The sequence below is a fragment of the Scyliorhinus torazame genome, chromosome 4, assembly GCF_047496885.1.
Source record: "Scyliorhinus torazame isolate Kashiwa2021f chromosome 4, sScyTor2.1, whole genome shotgun sequence".
In the NCBI taxonomy this organism is placed as follows: domain Eukaryota; kingdom Metazoa; phylum Chordata; class Chondrichthyes; order Carcharhiniformes; family Scyliorhinidae; genus Scyliorhinus; species Scyliorhinus torazame.
The window spans coordinates 357,451,358-357,467,168 of NC_092710.1; the positions used below are offsets into that span (position 1 = coordinate 357,451,358).

Sequence of the window (15,811 nt, forward strand, 5' to 3'; positions counted from 1 at the left end):
CACCGACCCCTCCCCCATCCACACCGTCCCCTCCCCCATCCACACGACCCCTCCCCCATCCACACCCACACCGACCCCTCCCCTATCCGCTCCCACACCGACCCCTCCCCATCCACACCGACCCCTCCCCCATCCTCACCGACCCCTCCCCCATCCACACCCACACCAACCCCTCCCCCATCCACACCGACCCCTCCCCCATCCACACCCACACCGACCCCTCCCCCATCCACACCCACACCGACCACTCCCCCATCCACACCCACACCGACCCCTCCCCCATCCACACCCACACCAACCCCTCCCCATCCACACCGATCCCTCACCCATCCACAACGACCCCTCCCCCATCCACACCCAAACCGACCCCTCCCCCACCCACACCGACCCCTCCCCATCCACACCGACCCCTCCCCCATCCACACCCACACCTACCCCTCCCCCATCCACACCCACACTGAACCCTCCCCCATCCACACCCACACCGAACACTCCCCATCCACACCGACCCCTCCCCATCCACACCCACACCGACCCCTCCCCATCCACACCGACCCCTCCCCCATCCACACCGACCCCTCCCCCATCCACACCGACCCCTCCCCCATCCACACCGACCCCTCCCCCATCCACACCCACACTGACCCCTCCCCCACCCATACCCACACCGACCCCTCCCCATCCACACCCACACCGACCCCTCCCCCATCCACACCCACACTGACCCCTCCCCCATCCACACCGACCCCTCCCCCATCCACACCCACACCGACCCCTCCCCATCCACACCCAAACCGACCCCTCCCCCACCCACACCGACCCCTCCCCCATCCACACCGATCCCTCCCCTAACCACACCCACACCGACCCCTCCCCCATCCACACCAACCCCTCCCCCACCAACACTGACCCCTCCCCCATCCACAACGACCCCTCCCCATCCACACCCACACCGACCCCTCCCCCATCCACATCGACCCCTCCCCCATCCATACCGACCCCTCCCCCATCCACATCCACACCGACCCCTCTCCCATCCACACCCACACCGGCCCCTCCCGCACCAACACACACACCGACCCCTCCCCCACCCACACCTCCCCCTCCCCACCCACATCGACCCCTCCCCCATCCACACCCACACCGACCCCTCCCCATCCACACCAACCCCTCCCCCATCCACACCCACACCGACCCCTCCCCAATCCACACCGACCCCTCCCCCACCCACACCCACACCGACCCCTCCCCCACCCACACCCACACCTCCCCACCCACACCGAGCCCTCCCCCATCCACACCCACACCGACCCCTCCCCCATCCACACCCACACCGACCCCTCCCCCATCCACACCCACACCGACCCCTCCCCCATCCACACCGACCCCTCCCCCATCCACACCCACACCGACCCCTCCCCCATCCAAACTGACCCCTCCCCCATCCACACCCACACCGACCCCTCCCCATCCACACCCACACTGACCCCTCCCCCATCCACACCCACACCGACCCCTCCCCATCCACACCGTCCCCTCCCCCATCCACACCCACACCGACCCCTCCCCCATCCACTCCCACACCGACCCCTCCCCCATCCACACCGACCCCTCCCCCATCCACACCGACCCCTCCCCCATCCACACCCACACCGACCCCTCCCCCATCCACACCGACCCCTCCCCATCCACACACACACCGACCCCTCCCCCATCCACACCCACACCGACCCCTCCCCCATCCACACCGACCCCTCCCCATCCACACCCACACCGACCCCTCCCCATCCACACCCACCCCTCCCCATCCACACCGACCCCTCCCCCATCCACAACGACCCCTCCCCATCCACACCGACACCGACCCCATCCACACCGACCCCGCCCCCATCCACACCCACACCGACCCCTCCCCCATCCACACCGACCCCTCCCCCATCCACACCCACACCGACCCCTCCCCCATCCACACCGACCCCTCCCCATCCACACCCACCCCTCCCCATCCACACCGACCCCTCCCCCATCCACAACGACCCCTCCCCATCCACACCGACCCCGCCCCCATCCACACCCACACCGACCCCTCCCCATCCACACCGACCCCTCCCCATCCACACCCACACCGACCCCTCCCCCATCCACACCGACCCCTCCCCATCCACACCGACACCGACCCCATCCACACCGACCCCTCCCCCATCCACACTCACACCGACCCCTCCCCCATCCACACCGACCCCTCCCCATCCACACCGACCCCTCCCCATCCACACCGACACCGACCCCATCCACACCGACCCCTCCCCCATCCACACCCACACCGACCCCTCCCCATCCACAACCACACCGACCCCTCCCCATCCACACACACACCGACCCCTCCCCCACCCACACAGACCCCTCCCCCATCCACTCCCACACCGACCCCTCCCCCATCCACACCGACCCCTCCCCCATCCACACCCACACCGACCCCTCCCCATCCACACCCACACCGACCCCTCCCCCATCCACACCCACACGGACCCCTCCCCCATCCACACCCACACCGACCCCTCCACCATTCACACCCACACCGACCCCTCCCCCATCCACTCCCACACCGACCCCTCCCCCATCCACACCCACACCGACCCCTTCCCCATCCACACCCACACCGACCCCTCCCCCACCCACACAGGCCCCTCCCCCATCCACACCCACACCGACCCCTCCCCCATCCACATCGACCTCTCCCCCATCCACACCCACACCGAACCCTCCCCCATCCACATCGACCTCTCCCCCATCCACACCCACACCGACCCCTCCCCCATCCACACCCACACCGAACCCTCCCCCATCCACATCGACCTCTCCCCCTTCCACACCCACACCGACCCCTCCCCCATCCACACCCACACCGACCCCTCCCCCATCCACACCCGCACCCACCCCTCCCCCATCCACACCTCCCCTCCCCACCCCCATCCACAGCCACACTGACCCCTCCACCACCCACACCGACCCCACACCCACCCACACCGGCCCCTCCCCCACCAACACCCACACCGACCCCACCCGCACCAAACACCCACACCGACCCCTCCCCCATCCACACCGACCCCTCCCCCATCCACACGACCCCTCCCCATCCACACCCACACCGACCCCTCCCCATCCACACCCACACCGACCCCTCCCCCATCCACACAGACCCCTCCCCCTTCCACACACACACCGACCCCTACCCACTCACAATGACCCCTCCCCCATCCACAATGACCCCTCCCCATCCACACCCACACCGACCCCTCCCCACCCACAATGACCCCTCCCCCATCCACAACGACCCCTCCCCATCCACACTCACACCGACCCCTCCCCCATCCACATCGACCACTCCCACATCCACACCGACCCCTCCCCCATCCACACCCACACCGACACCTCACCCATCCACACCCACACCGACCCCTCCCCCATCCACACCGACCCCTCCCCCATCCACACCCACACCGACCCCTCCCCCATCCACACCGACCCCTCCCCCACCCACACCCGCACCGACCCCTCCCCCATCCACACTGACCCCTCCCCCATCCACACCGACCCCTCCCCACCCACAATGACCCCTCCCCCATCCACACCGACCCCTCCCCCATCCACACCCGCACGCACCCCTCCCCATCCACACCCACACCGACCCCTCCCCCATCCACACCGACCCCTCCCCCAGCCACACTCACACCGACCCCTCCCCCATCCACACCCACACCGACACCTCCCCCATCCACACCCACACCGACCCCTCCCCCATCCACATCCACACCGACCCCTCCCCATCCACAGCCACACTGACCCCACCCCCATCCACACCGACCCCTCCCCCATCCACACCCACACCGACCCCTCCCCCATCCACACCCACACCGACCCCTCCCCATCCACACCCACACCGACCCCTCCCCCATCCACATCGACCCCTCCCCCATCCACACCGACCCCTCCCCCATCCAGAACCACACCGACCCCTCCCCCATCCACACCCACACCGACCCCTCCCCCATCCACACCCACACCGACCCCTCCCCCATCCACACCGACCCCTCCCCATCCACACCCACACCGACCCCTCCCCATCCACACCCACACCGACCCCTCCCCCATCCACACCGACCCCTCCCCCATCCACACGCACACCGACCCCTCCCCATCCACACCCACACCGACCCCTCCCCCATCCACACCGACCCCTCCCCCATCCACACGATCCCTCCCCCATCCACACCCACACCGACCCCTCCCCTATCCGCTCCCACACCGACCCCTCCCCATCCACACCGACCTCTCTCCCATCCACACCGACCCCTCCCCCATCCACACCAACACTGACCCCTCCCCCACCCACACCCACACCGACCCCTCCCCCACCCACACCACCCCCTCCCCACCCACACCGACCCCTCCCCCATCCGCCCCCGCACCGACCCCTCCCCATCCACACCGACCCCTCCCCCATCCACAGCCACACCGACCCCTCCCCCATCCACACCCACACTGAACCCTCCCCCACCCACACCTAACCCTCCCCATCCACACCGACCCCTCCCCCATCCACACCCACACCGACCCCTCCCCATCCACACCGACCCCTCCCCCATCCACACCCACACCGACCCCTCCCCCATCCACACCGACCCCTCCCCCATCCACACCCACACTGACCCCTCCCCCACCCATACCCACACCGACCCCTCCCCATCCACACCCACACCGACCCCTCCCCCATTCACACCCACACTGACCCCTCCCCCATCCAGACCGACCCCTCCCCCATCCACACCCACACCGACCCCTCCCCCATCCACACCCAAACCGACCCCTCCCCCACCCACACCGACCCCTCCCCCATCCACACCGACCCCTCCCCCAACCATACCCACACCGACCCCTCCCCCATCCACACCAACCCCTCCCCCACCCACACCGACCCCTCCCCATCCACACCCACACCGGCCCCTCCCGCACCAACACACACACCGACCCCTCCCACACCCACACCTCCCCCTCCCCACCCACATCGACCCCTCCCCATCCACACACACACCGACCCCTCCCCCACCAACACCGACCCCACCCCCATCCACAGCCACACCTCCCCCTCCCCCATCCGCTCCCACACCGACCCCTCCCCATCCACACCGACCCCTCCCCATCCACACCCACACCGACCCCTCCCCCATTCACACTGACCCCTCCCCCTTCCACACGCACACCGACCCCTCCCCACCCACACTGACCCCACCCCCATCCACACCGACCCCTCCCCCATCCACACTGACCCCTCCCCCTTCCACACCCACACCGACCCCTCCCCCATCCACACCGACCCCTCCCCCATCCACACCCACACCGACCCCTCCCCATCCACACCCACACCGACCCCTCCCCCATCCACATCGACCCCTCCCCCATCCACACCCACACCGACCCCTCCCCCATCCACACCGACCCCTCCCCATCCACACCCATACCGACCCCACACCCACCCACACCCACACCGACCCCTCCCCCATCCACACCGACCCCTCCCCCATCCACGCGACCCCTCCCCATCCACACCCACACCGACCCCTCCCCTATCCGCTCCCACACCGACCCCTCCCCATCCACACCGACCCCTCCCCCATCCACACCGACCCCTCCCCCATCCACACCAACACTGACCCCTCCCCCACCCACACCCACACCTCCCCCTCCCCGATCCACATCTCCCCATCCACACCCAAACCGACCCCTCCCCCACCCACACCGACCCCTCCCCATCCACACTGACCCCTCCCCCAACCACACCGACCCCACACCCACCCACACCGGCCCCTCCCGCACCACCACACACAACGACCCCTCCCCCACCCACACCTCCCCCTCCCCACCAACATCGACCCCTCCCCCATCCACACCCACACCGACCCCTCCCCCATCCACACCAACCCCTCCCCCACCCACACTGACCCCTCCCCATCCACAGCCACACCTCCCCCTCCCCCATCCGCTCCCACACCGACCCCTCCCCATCCACACCGACCCCTCCCCATCCACACCCACACCGACCCCTCCCCCATTCACACTGACCCCTCCCCCTTCCACACGCACACCGACCCCTCCCCACCCACACTGACCCCACCCCCATCCACACCGACCCCTCCCCCATCCACACTGACCCCTCCCCCTTCCACACCCACACCGACCCCTCCCCCATCCACACCGACCCCTCCCCCATCCACACCCACACCGACCCCTCCCCATCCACACCCACACCGACCCCTCCCCCATCCACATCGACCCCTCCCCCATCCACACCCACACCGACCCCTCCCCCATCCACACCGACCCCTCCCCATCCACACCCACACCGACCCCTCCCCCACCCACACCCACACCGACCACTCCCCCACCCACACCGACACCGACCCCTCCCCACCCACACTGACCCCTCCCCCATCCACAACGACCCCTCCCCATCCACACCCACACCGACCCCTCCCCCATCCACATCGACCCCTCCCCCATCCACACCCACACCGACACCTCCCCCATCCACACCCACACCGACCCCTCCCCCACCCACTCCCACACCGACCCCTCCCCCACCCACACCCACACCGACGCCTCCCCCATCCACATCGACCACTCCCCCATCCACACCCACACCGACACCTCCCCCATCCACACCCACACCGACCCCTCCCCCATCCACATCCACACCGACCCCTCCCCCATCCACACACACACCGACCCCTCCCCCACCCACACCGACCCCTCCCCCATCCACAGCCACACCGACCCCTCACCATCCACACCCACACCGACCCCTCCCCCATCCACACCGACCCCTCCCCCATCCACACCGACCCCTCCCCCATCCACACCGACCCCTCCACACCCACACCGACCCCTCCCCCATCCGCTCCCACACCGACCCCTCACCCATCCACACCCACACCGACCCCTCCCCCATCCACACCGTCCCCTCCCCCATCCGCTCCCACACCGACCCCTCACCCATCCACACCCACACCGACCCCTCCCCATCCACACCAACCCCTCCCCCACCCACACCGACCCCTCCCCCATCCACACCCTCACCGACCCCTCCCCCATCCACACTGACCCCTCCCCCTTCCACACGCACACCGACCCCTCCCCACCCACACTGACCCCACCCCCATCCACACCGACCCCTCCCCCATCCACACTGACACCTCCCCCTTCCACACCCACACCGACCCCGCCCCCATCCACACCGACCCCTCCCCCATCCACACCCACACCGATCCCTCCCCCATCCACACTGACCCCTCCCCCTTCCACACCCACACCGACCCCTCCCCCATCCACACCGACCCCTCCCCCATCCACACCCACACCGACCCCTCCCCCATCCACACTGACCCCTCCCCCTTCCACACCCACACCGACCCCTCCCCCATCCACACCGACCCCTCCCCCATCCACACCCACACCGACCCCTCCCCCATCCACACCCACACTGACCCCTCCCCCATCCACACCCACACCGACCCCTCCCCATCCACACCCACACCGACCCCTCCCCATCCACACCCACACCGACCCCTCCCCATCCACACCCACACCGACCCCTCCCCCATCCACATCGACCCCTCCCCCATCCACACCCACACCGACCCCTCCCCCATCCACACCCACACCGACCCCTCCCCCATCCACACCCACACCCACCCACACCCACACCGACCCCTCCCCCATCCACACCGACCCCTCCCCCATCCACACGACCCCTCCCCCATCCACACCCACACCGACCCCTCCCCTATCCGCTCCCACACCGACCCCTCCCCATCCACACCGACCCCTCCCCCATCCACACCAACACTGACCCCTCCCCCACCAACACCCACACCGACCGCTCCTCCACCCACACCACCCCCTCCCCACCCACACCGACCCCTCCCCCATCCACACCCACACCGACCCCTCCCCCATCCGCTCCCGCACCGACCCCTCCCCATCCACACCCACACCAACCCCTCCCCATCCACAATCACACCGACCCCTCCCCCATCCACACCCACACCAACCCCTCCCCCATCCACACCCACACCGACCCCTCCCCCATCCACACCCACACCGACCCCTCCCCCATCCACACCGACCCCTCCCCCATCCACACCGACCCCTCCCCCATCCACACCCACACCGACACCTCCCCCATCCACACCCACACCGACCCCACACCCACCCACACCGGCCCCTCCCGCACCAACACACACACCGACCCCTCCCCCACCCACACCTCCCCCTACCCACCCACATCGACCCCTCCCCCATCCACACCCACACCGACCCCTCCCCCACCCACACAGACCCCTCCCCACCAACACTGACCCGTCCCCCATCCAAAACGACCCCTCCCCCATCCACACCCACACCAACCCCTCCCCCACCCACACCGACCCCTCCCCCACCCACACCGACCCCTCCCCCATCCACATCGACCACATCCACACCCACATCAACCCCTCCCCCACCCACACCGACCCCTCCCCCACCAACACACACATCGACCCCTCCCCCACCCACCCTCACACTGACCCCTCTGCCACCCACACGCACACCTCCCCTCCCCACCCCCATCCACAGCCACACTGACCCCACCCCATCCACACCGACCCCTCCCCCATCCACACCCACCCCCACCCCACCCCCATCCACACCCACACCGACCCCTCCCCATCCACACCGACCCCTCCCCCATCCACACCGACCCCTCCCCCATCCACACCAACACTGACCCCTTCCCCATCCACACCCAAACCGACCCCTCCCCCATCCACACCCACACCGACCCCTCCCCATCCAGACCGACCCCTCCCCCACCACACCGACCCCTCCCCATCTACACCCACACCTACTGCTCCCCCATCCACACCCACACCGACCCCTCCCCCAACCACACCCACACCGCCCCCTCCCCCACCCACACCGACCCCTCCCCCTTCCACACCGACCCCTCCCCCACCCTCACCGACCCATCCCCCACCCACACAGACCCCTCCCCCATCCACAACGACCCCTCCCCCATCCACACCCACACCGACCCCTCCCCACCCACACTGACCCCTCCCCCATCCACAACGACCCCTCCCCATCCACACCCACACCGACCCCTCCCCCATCCACATCGACCCCTCCCCCATCCACGCCCACCCCACCCCCATCCACAGCCACACTGACTCCTCCCCCATCCACACCGACCCCAGACCCACCCACACCGGCACCTCCCCCACCCACACCTCCCCCTCCCCACCCACATTGACCCCTCCTCCATCCACACCCACACCGACCCCTCCCCCACCCACACAGACCCCTCCCCCTTCCATACCCACACCGACCCCTCCCCACCCACACCGGCCCCTCCCCCACCAACACACGCATCGACCCCTCCCCCACCCACCCTCACACTGACCCCTCTGCCACCCACACGCACACCTCCCCCTCCCCACCCCCATCCACAGCAACTCTGACCCCACCCCATCCACACCGACCCCTCCCCCATCCACACCGACCCCTCCCCATCCACACCCACACCGACCCCTCCCCCATCCACACCCACACCAACCCCTCCCCCACCCACACCGACCCCTCCCCCATCCACACCCACACCGACCCCTCCCCCATCCGCTCCCACACCGACCCCTCCCCATCCACACCCACACCGACCCCTCCCCCATCCACACCCACACCGACCCCTCCCCCATCCACTCCCACACCGACCCCTCCCCCATCCACACCGACCCCTCCCCGATCCACACCCGCACCGACCCCTCCCCGATCCACACCCGCACCCACCCCACCCCCATCCACACCCACACCGTCCCCTCCCCCATCCACACCCACACCGACCCCTCCCCTATCCACACCCAAACCGACCCCTCCCCCATCCACACCCACAATGACCGCTCCCCCACCCACACCCACACAGACCCCTCCCCCATCTACACCGACCCCTCCCCCATCCACACCCACACCGTCCCCTCCCCCATCCACACCGACCCCTCCCCCACCCACACCCAATCCGACCCCTCCCCCACCCACACCTCCCCCTCCCCCATCCACACCCACACCGACCCCTCCCCCATCCACACCGACCCCTCCCCCATCCACACCCACACTGACCCCTCCCCATCCACACCCACACCGACCCCTCCCCATCCACACCCACACCGACCCGTCCCCCATCCACACCGACCCCTCCCCCATCCACACTGTCCCCTCCCACACCGTCCCCTCCCCCATCCACACCGACCCCTCCCCCACCCACACCGTCCCCTCCCCATCCACACCCACACCGTCCCCTCCCCATCCACACCGACCCCTCCCCCACCCACACCGTCCCCTCCCCATCCACACCCACACCGTCCCCTCCCCATCCACACCAACCACTCCCCATCCACACCCACACCGACCCCTCCCACATCCACACCGACCCCTCCCCCATCCACACCCACACCGACCCCTCCCACACTACACACTTCCTAACCATGGCTACATTTGCCACCCAACAATAATTCATCAAGTTTGGGTGAGCTGACCCCCACCCTCCCCCGCCCCACCCGCAACCCCCCCACCCCGGACCCCGCTCCAGCAGCACCTTCCTCACCCGCGGGGCCTTACCCGCCCAACAAATCTCCAAATCAGCGCATTCACCCTCCTACAAAGCCTCAGGAATGAGGATCGGGAGATTCTGGAACACAAACAAGAACCTCGGGAGAACCGTCACCTTCACCGATTACACCCGTCCTGCCAGCGACAGCGGGGGCACATCCCACCTCCTAAAACCCCCCTTCATCTGTTCCCCAACACGGCCAGATTCAGCTTGTGCAGCCGCTCCCACCCCCAGGCCAGCTGAATGCCCAAATACCGAAACCCCCCCCCCCCCCACCACCCGAAACGGCAACTCCCCCAACCTCCTCTCCTGCCCCCTCGCCGGAATCGGAAAATCCTCGCTCTTCCCCACATTCACTTTCTATCCCGAAAACCCACCAAACTCCTCCAATGTACCCAGAATCCCCCAATACCTCCCAAAGGGTTTGAAATGTCGAGAAGCAGGTCGTCCGCGTACAGCGAGGCCCTTTGTTCCCCCCCCCCCACCGTACTATCCCCCGCCAGTCCCTTGATGCTCTCAGCGCCATCGCCAATTGCCAAGGCAACGAGCAGTGGGGAGAGTGGACACCCCTCCTCGTGCCCCGGTGTGGCCCGGAATATTCCAAACTCACCCGGTTCACACTCGCTGCGGGCGCCCGGTACAACAGCCGGACCCAATCCACAAACCCCTGTCCCAAACCCAAACCATCCCAGCACCTCCCACAGGTAGTCCCACTCCACCCAGCCGAAGGCCTTCTCCGCATCCATGGCAACCACCACTTTCCCACGTCGCCCCTCCGGGGGCGTCATGATCACTTTCAACAACCGCCTGATGCCTCCCCTTAACAAACCCCGCCTGGTCCTCCCCTATCACCCCCGGCTCACAGTCCTCAATCCTTGAAGCCAAGATCTTGGCCAGTAAATTGGAGCCCACATTTAACCGTGAAATTGGCCGGCAGGGCCCTCACTGCTCCGGATCCTTGGCCCTTTTTAGAATTAAGGAGGTGGAGGCCTGTGATAACGTTGGGGGGAGCACCCCCTGCTCCCTCACCTCATTGAACGCCCTCACCAGCAGGGACCCCAGGTCCCAGGAAACCTTTTGTCAACTTCACCGGGGCCTCCCCTGTCTGCATTGCCCCCACACCCACCACCACCTCCACCAGCCCAATGGAGGCTCCCGATCCCTCCACCAGGTCCTCCCCACCCTCGGGAACTCCAACCCCTCCGGGATGAAAATCGCTTATTGTCACGAGTAGGTTTCAATGAAGTTACTGTGAAAAGCCCCTAGTCGCCACATTCCGGCGCCTGTTCGGGGAGGCTGGTACGGGAATCGAACCGTGCTGCTGGCCTGCCTTGGTCTGCTTTCAAAGCCAGCGATTTAGCCCAGTGTGCTAAACCAACCCCTCCCAGATGGTGCAGGGTGTAGGTGAATGCAGGGCCGAGGGGATAGCTTCTGGGATGGTGTAGGTGAATGCGGAGGCCGTCCCCGGACTGGTCATCCAGGGGGGTGCTGGGATTGTGGCTGCGGGCGAGATACCCCAGACAGGTGGGTATGGTCTGTTGCTGATCCTGCAAGACAAAACACAAGACACACGGTGAGATGTTGGGAAGGAGTGGTCTGGGGGAGAGGGTGGCTCACTCGCTATTGGGACATCTTTGCGCATTCGGGGCTCACTTGCACACCCTGGGGAAGAGGGTGTCCCGCCTTTCCTCTATAATATCCAACGTTCGATCAAGCTCCGCAGCTGCGAAGGGTGGTGCTGATCTTCATGGAGCCGCCATCTTGGTTGGAATGAGAGTGTGCGGGGAGTGGGTCGTTTATCAGCGACTCCAGCTTGTCAAGCTCTCCAGCGCCAATTTCGGATCCAGTGAATCCGACGTGGGCTGGATTGGGAATTGCTCTGGATTCACCTGGACAGAGTCCTGACCCATTAGCGTATCCTGACTCACATTCTGAATAGCGCCCCCAACGGGAACGTAAATCACTCACAATTCAGCCCCAGCCTCAACATTACTCTCCCAAACGGAGAATTTCAAAAAATGAAATGAAAATGAAATGAAAATCGCTTATTGTCACAAGTCGGCTTCAAATGAAGTTACTGTGAAAAGCCCCTAGTCGCCACATTCCGGCACCTGTTCGGGGAGGCTGGTATGGGAACCCCTGATCGAAAAAAGAACAAAGAACAATAGAGCACAGGAACAGGCCCTTCGGCCCTCCAAGCCCGTGCTATCCATGGTACCTGCCTAAACAAAACCCGCCTGAACTTACAGAGTCCATATCCTTCCATTCCCACCCTATTCATATATTTGTCTAGATGTCCCTTAACTGTCGCTATCGTACCTGCTCCCACCCCCTCCCCAGGCAGCGCGGTCCATACACACCACCCTCTGTGTAAAGAACGTGCCTCGCACATCTGTTCTAAACTTTTCCCCACGCATTTTAAACCTATGTCCCCCAGTACTTGACTCTCTTGCCCCAGGAAAAAGCCTCTGACCATCCACTCTGTCCATGCCCCTCATAATCTTGTAGACCTCTATCAGGCCGCCTCTCAACCTCCGTCGTTCCAGTGAGAACAGACCGGGTTTATCTAACCTCTCCTCACAGCTAATCGCCTCCATACCAGGCAACATCCTCGTAAACCGCTTCTGTACCCTCGCCAAAGCCTCCACATCCTTCTGGTAGTGTGGCGACCAGAATTGCACACAATATTCCAAATGAGGCCTAACTAAGGTCCTGTACAGCAGCAGCATGACTTGCCAATTTACAAAATGGATGTGCATTCCTTGGAGATGATGCAGAGAAGATTCACTGGGTTGATTCCTGGGTCACAGAGTTGTCCAATACTGAAAGGAATCATATTGTCGGGAACTCTCTGGAATTTAGGAGAATGAGAGCGATCTCATTGAAACAGACAAGATGATAAGGTAGGAAGGTTGTTTCCCCCTGGCTGGGACATCGAGAACTGGGCAGCACAGATTCAGGAGAGAGAGTTCATCAAATAGGACTGAGATAGGGAGAAATATCTTCACTCAAAGGGCTGTGAATCTCTGGAATTATCCAGTCTATAATGGATGTTTCATCATTGAGAATATTCAAGGCCAAGACAGCTAGAATTTAGGATTCTAGGTTCCTCGCGGGTGTACTTTAAGACCATAAGACACAGGAACAGAATTAGGCCACTCGGCCCATCGAGTCTGCTCCGCCATTCTATCGTGGCTGATATTTTCTCATCTCCATTCTCCTGCCTTCGCCCCATAACCCCTGATCCCCTTATTGATCAAGAACCTGTCTATCTCTGTCTTAAAGACACTCAGTGATTTGGCCTCCACAGCCTTCTGCGGCAAAGAGTTCCACAGATTCACCGCCCTCTGGCTGAAGACATTCCTCCTCATCTCTATTTTAAAGGATCGTCCCTTTAGTCTGAGATTCTGTCCTCTTATGGGCGGCTCATAGCACAGTGGTTAGCACTGTGGCTTCACAGCTCCAGGGTCCGAGGTTCGATTCCCGGCTTGGGTCACTGTCTGTGCGGAGTCTGCACGTTCTCCCCGTGTCTGCGTGGGTTTCCTCCGGGTGCTCCGGTTTCCTCCCACAGTCCAAAGACGTGCAGGTTAGGTGGATTGGCCACGCTAAATTGCCCTTAGTGTCAAGTGGGGTTGCTGGGATACGGGTATGGGGCGGAGTTCTGGGTTTAAATGGGGTGCTCTTTCCAAGGGCCGGTGCAGGCTCGATGGGCTGAATGGCCTCCTTCTGCACTGTAAATTCTATGTAATCAATCAAATGGTTCTGGGTTTTCCCACAGGTGGAAAGATCCTCTCCACGTCCACTCTATCCAGGCCTCACAGTATCCTATAAGTTTCAATAAGATCCCCTCTCATCCTCCAAAGAGTACAGACCCAGAGTCCTCAACCGTTCCTCATACGACAAGTTCTTCATTCCAGGGATCATTCTTGTGAACCTCCCCTGGACCCTTTCCAAGGCCAGCACGTCCTTCCTTAGATACGGGGCCCAAAACTGCTCACAATGCTCCAAATGGGGTCTAACCAGAGCCTTATACAGCCTCAGAAGTACATCCCTGGTCTTGTATTCTAGCCCTCTCGACATGAATGCTAACATTGCATTTGCCTTCCTCACTGCCGACTGAACCTGCACGTTAACCTTTCGAGAATCGTGAACAAGGACTCACAAGCCCCTTTGTGCTTCTGATTTCCGAAGCATCTCCCCATTTAGAAAACAGTCTATTCCTCCATTCCTCCTTCCAAAGTGCACAACCTCACACTTTTCCACATTGTATTTCATCTGCCACTTCTTTGCCCGCTCTCCTAGCCTGTCCAAGTCCTTCTGCAGCACTCTTGCTTCCTCAATACTACTACAAATAAAGTTGGGGTTAAAGGTGAGGCATGATCTTGTTGATCGGTGGAACAGGCTTGAGGAGTTATTGGGCCTATTCCAGCTCCTATTTCTTATGGTCCAATGACATTGTTTTATTTTCATCCTGGATTAGTGCCTGGATACGAGGACCAATTCCTAACCCATTGAAACCTTTCTGTTTCAGTAATGTGGTAAAACAGCCAAAGGGAAACACAATTACTGGACATGATTCAGTGTCGATGGCCTTCCAGAACATTCTCTATATTTGTTTCATTGAAAGCCCAAGGGGAAGGTGTGAGGCCCAATGGGCAGGATAACTCTAAAGTTGAAAGAGTGCATGAGGGGGTCAGGAAAATCAATCTGGAAGTGGTGATGCCAAGACTCCCATCAAAAATTCCAAACCCTTTTACCAGGTCAGTCCATGCAGGACATGAATACTGCTCCCACACCTGGGAACGAGGACAGTCCCCTCAACACTGATGTGTTTTGGTGCGAGTTCAGCTGTGTCACATGGGCCCCACACCTCAGGAAGGACATACTGGCACTGGAGCGGGTCCAGTGGAGATTCACACGGATGATCCCAGGAATGGTAGGCCTAACATACGATGAACGTCTGAGGATCCTGGGATTATATTCATTGGAGTTTAGGAGGTTGAGGGGAGATCTAATAGAAACTTACAAGATAATGAATGGCTTAGATAGGGTGGATGTAGGGAAGTTGTTTCCATTAGCAGGGGAGACTAGGACCCGGGGGCACAGCCTTAGAAT

The 15,811-nt window shown here is 63.8% G+C and overlaps 1 protein-coding gene across 1 annotated transcript in view; it reads left to right on the top strand.

Moving 5' to 3' along the window:
- LOC140411762 (uncharacterized) overlaps positions 1–15,811 on the top strand; it is a 62,209-nt gene that overhangs the window by 12,153 nt on the left and 34,245 nt on the right. The gene's annotated exons all lie outside the window — the stretch shown is intronic.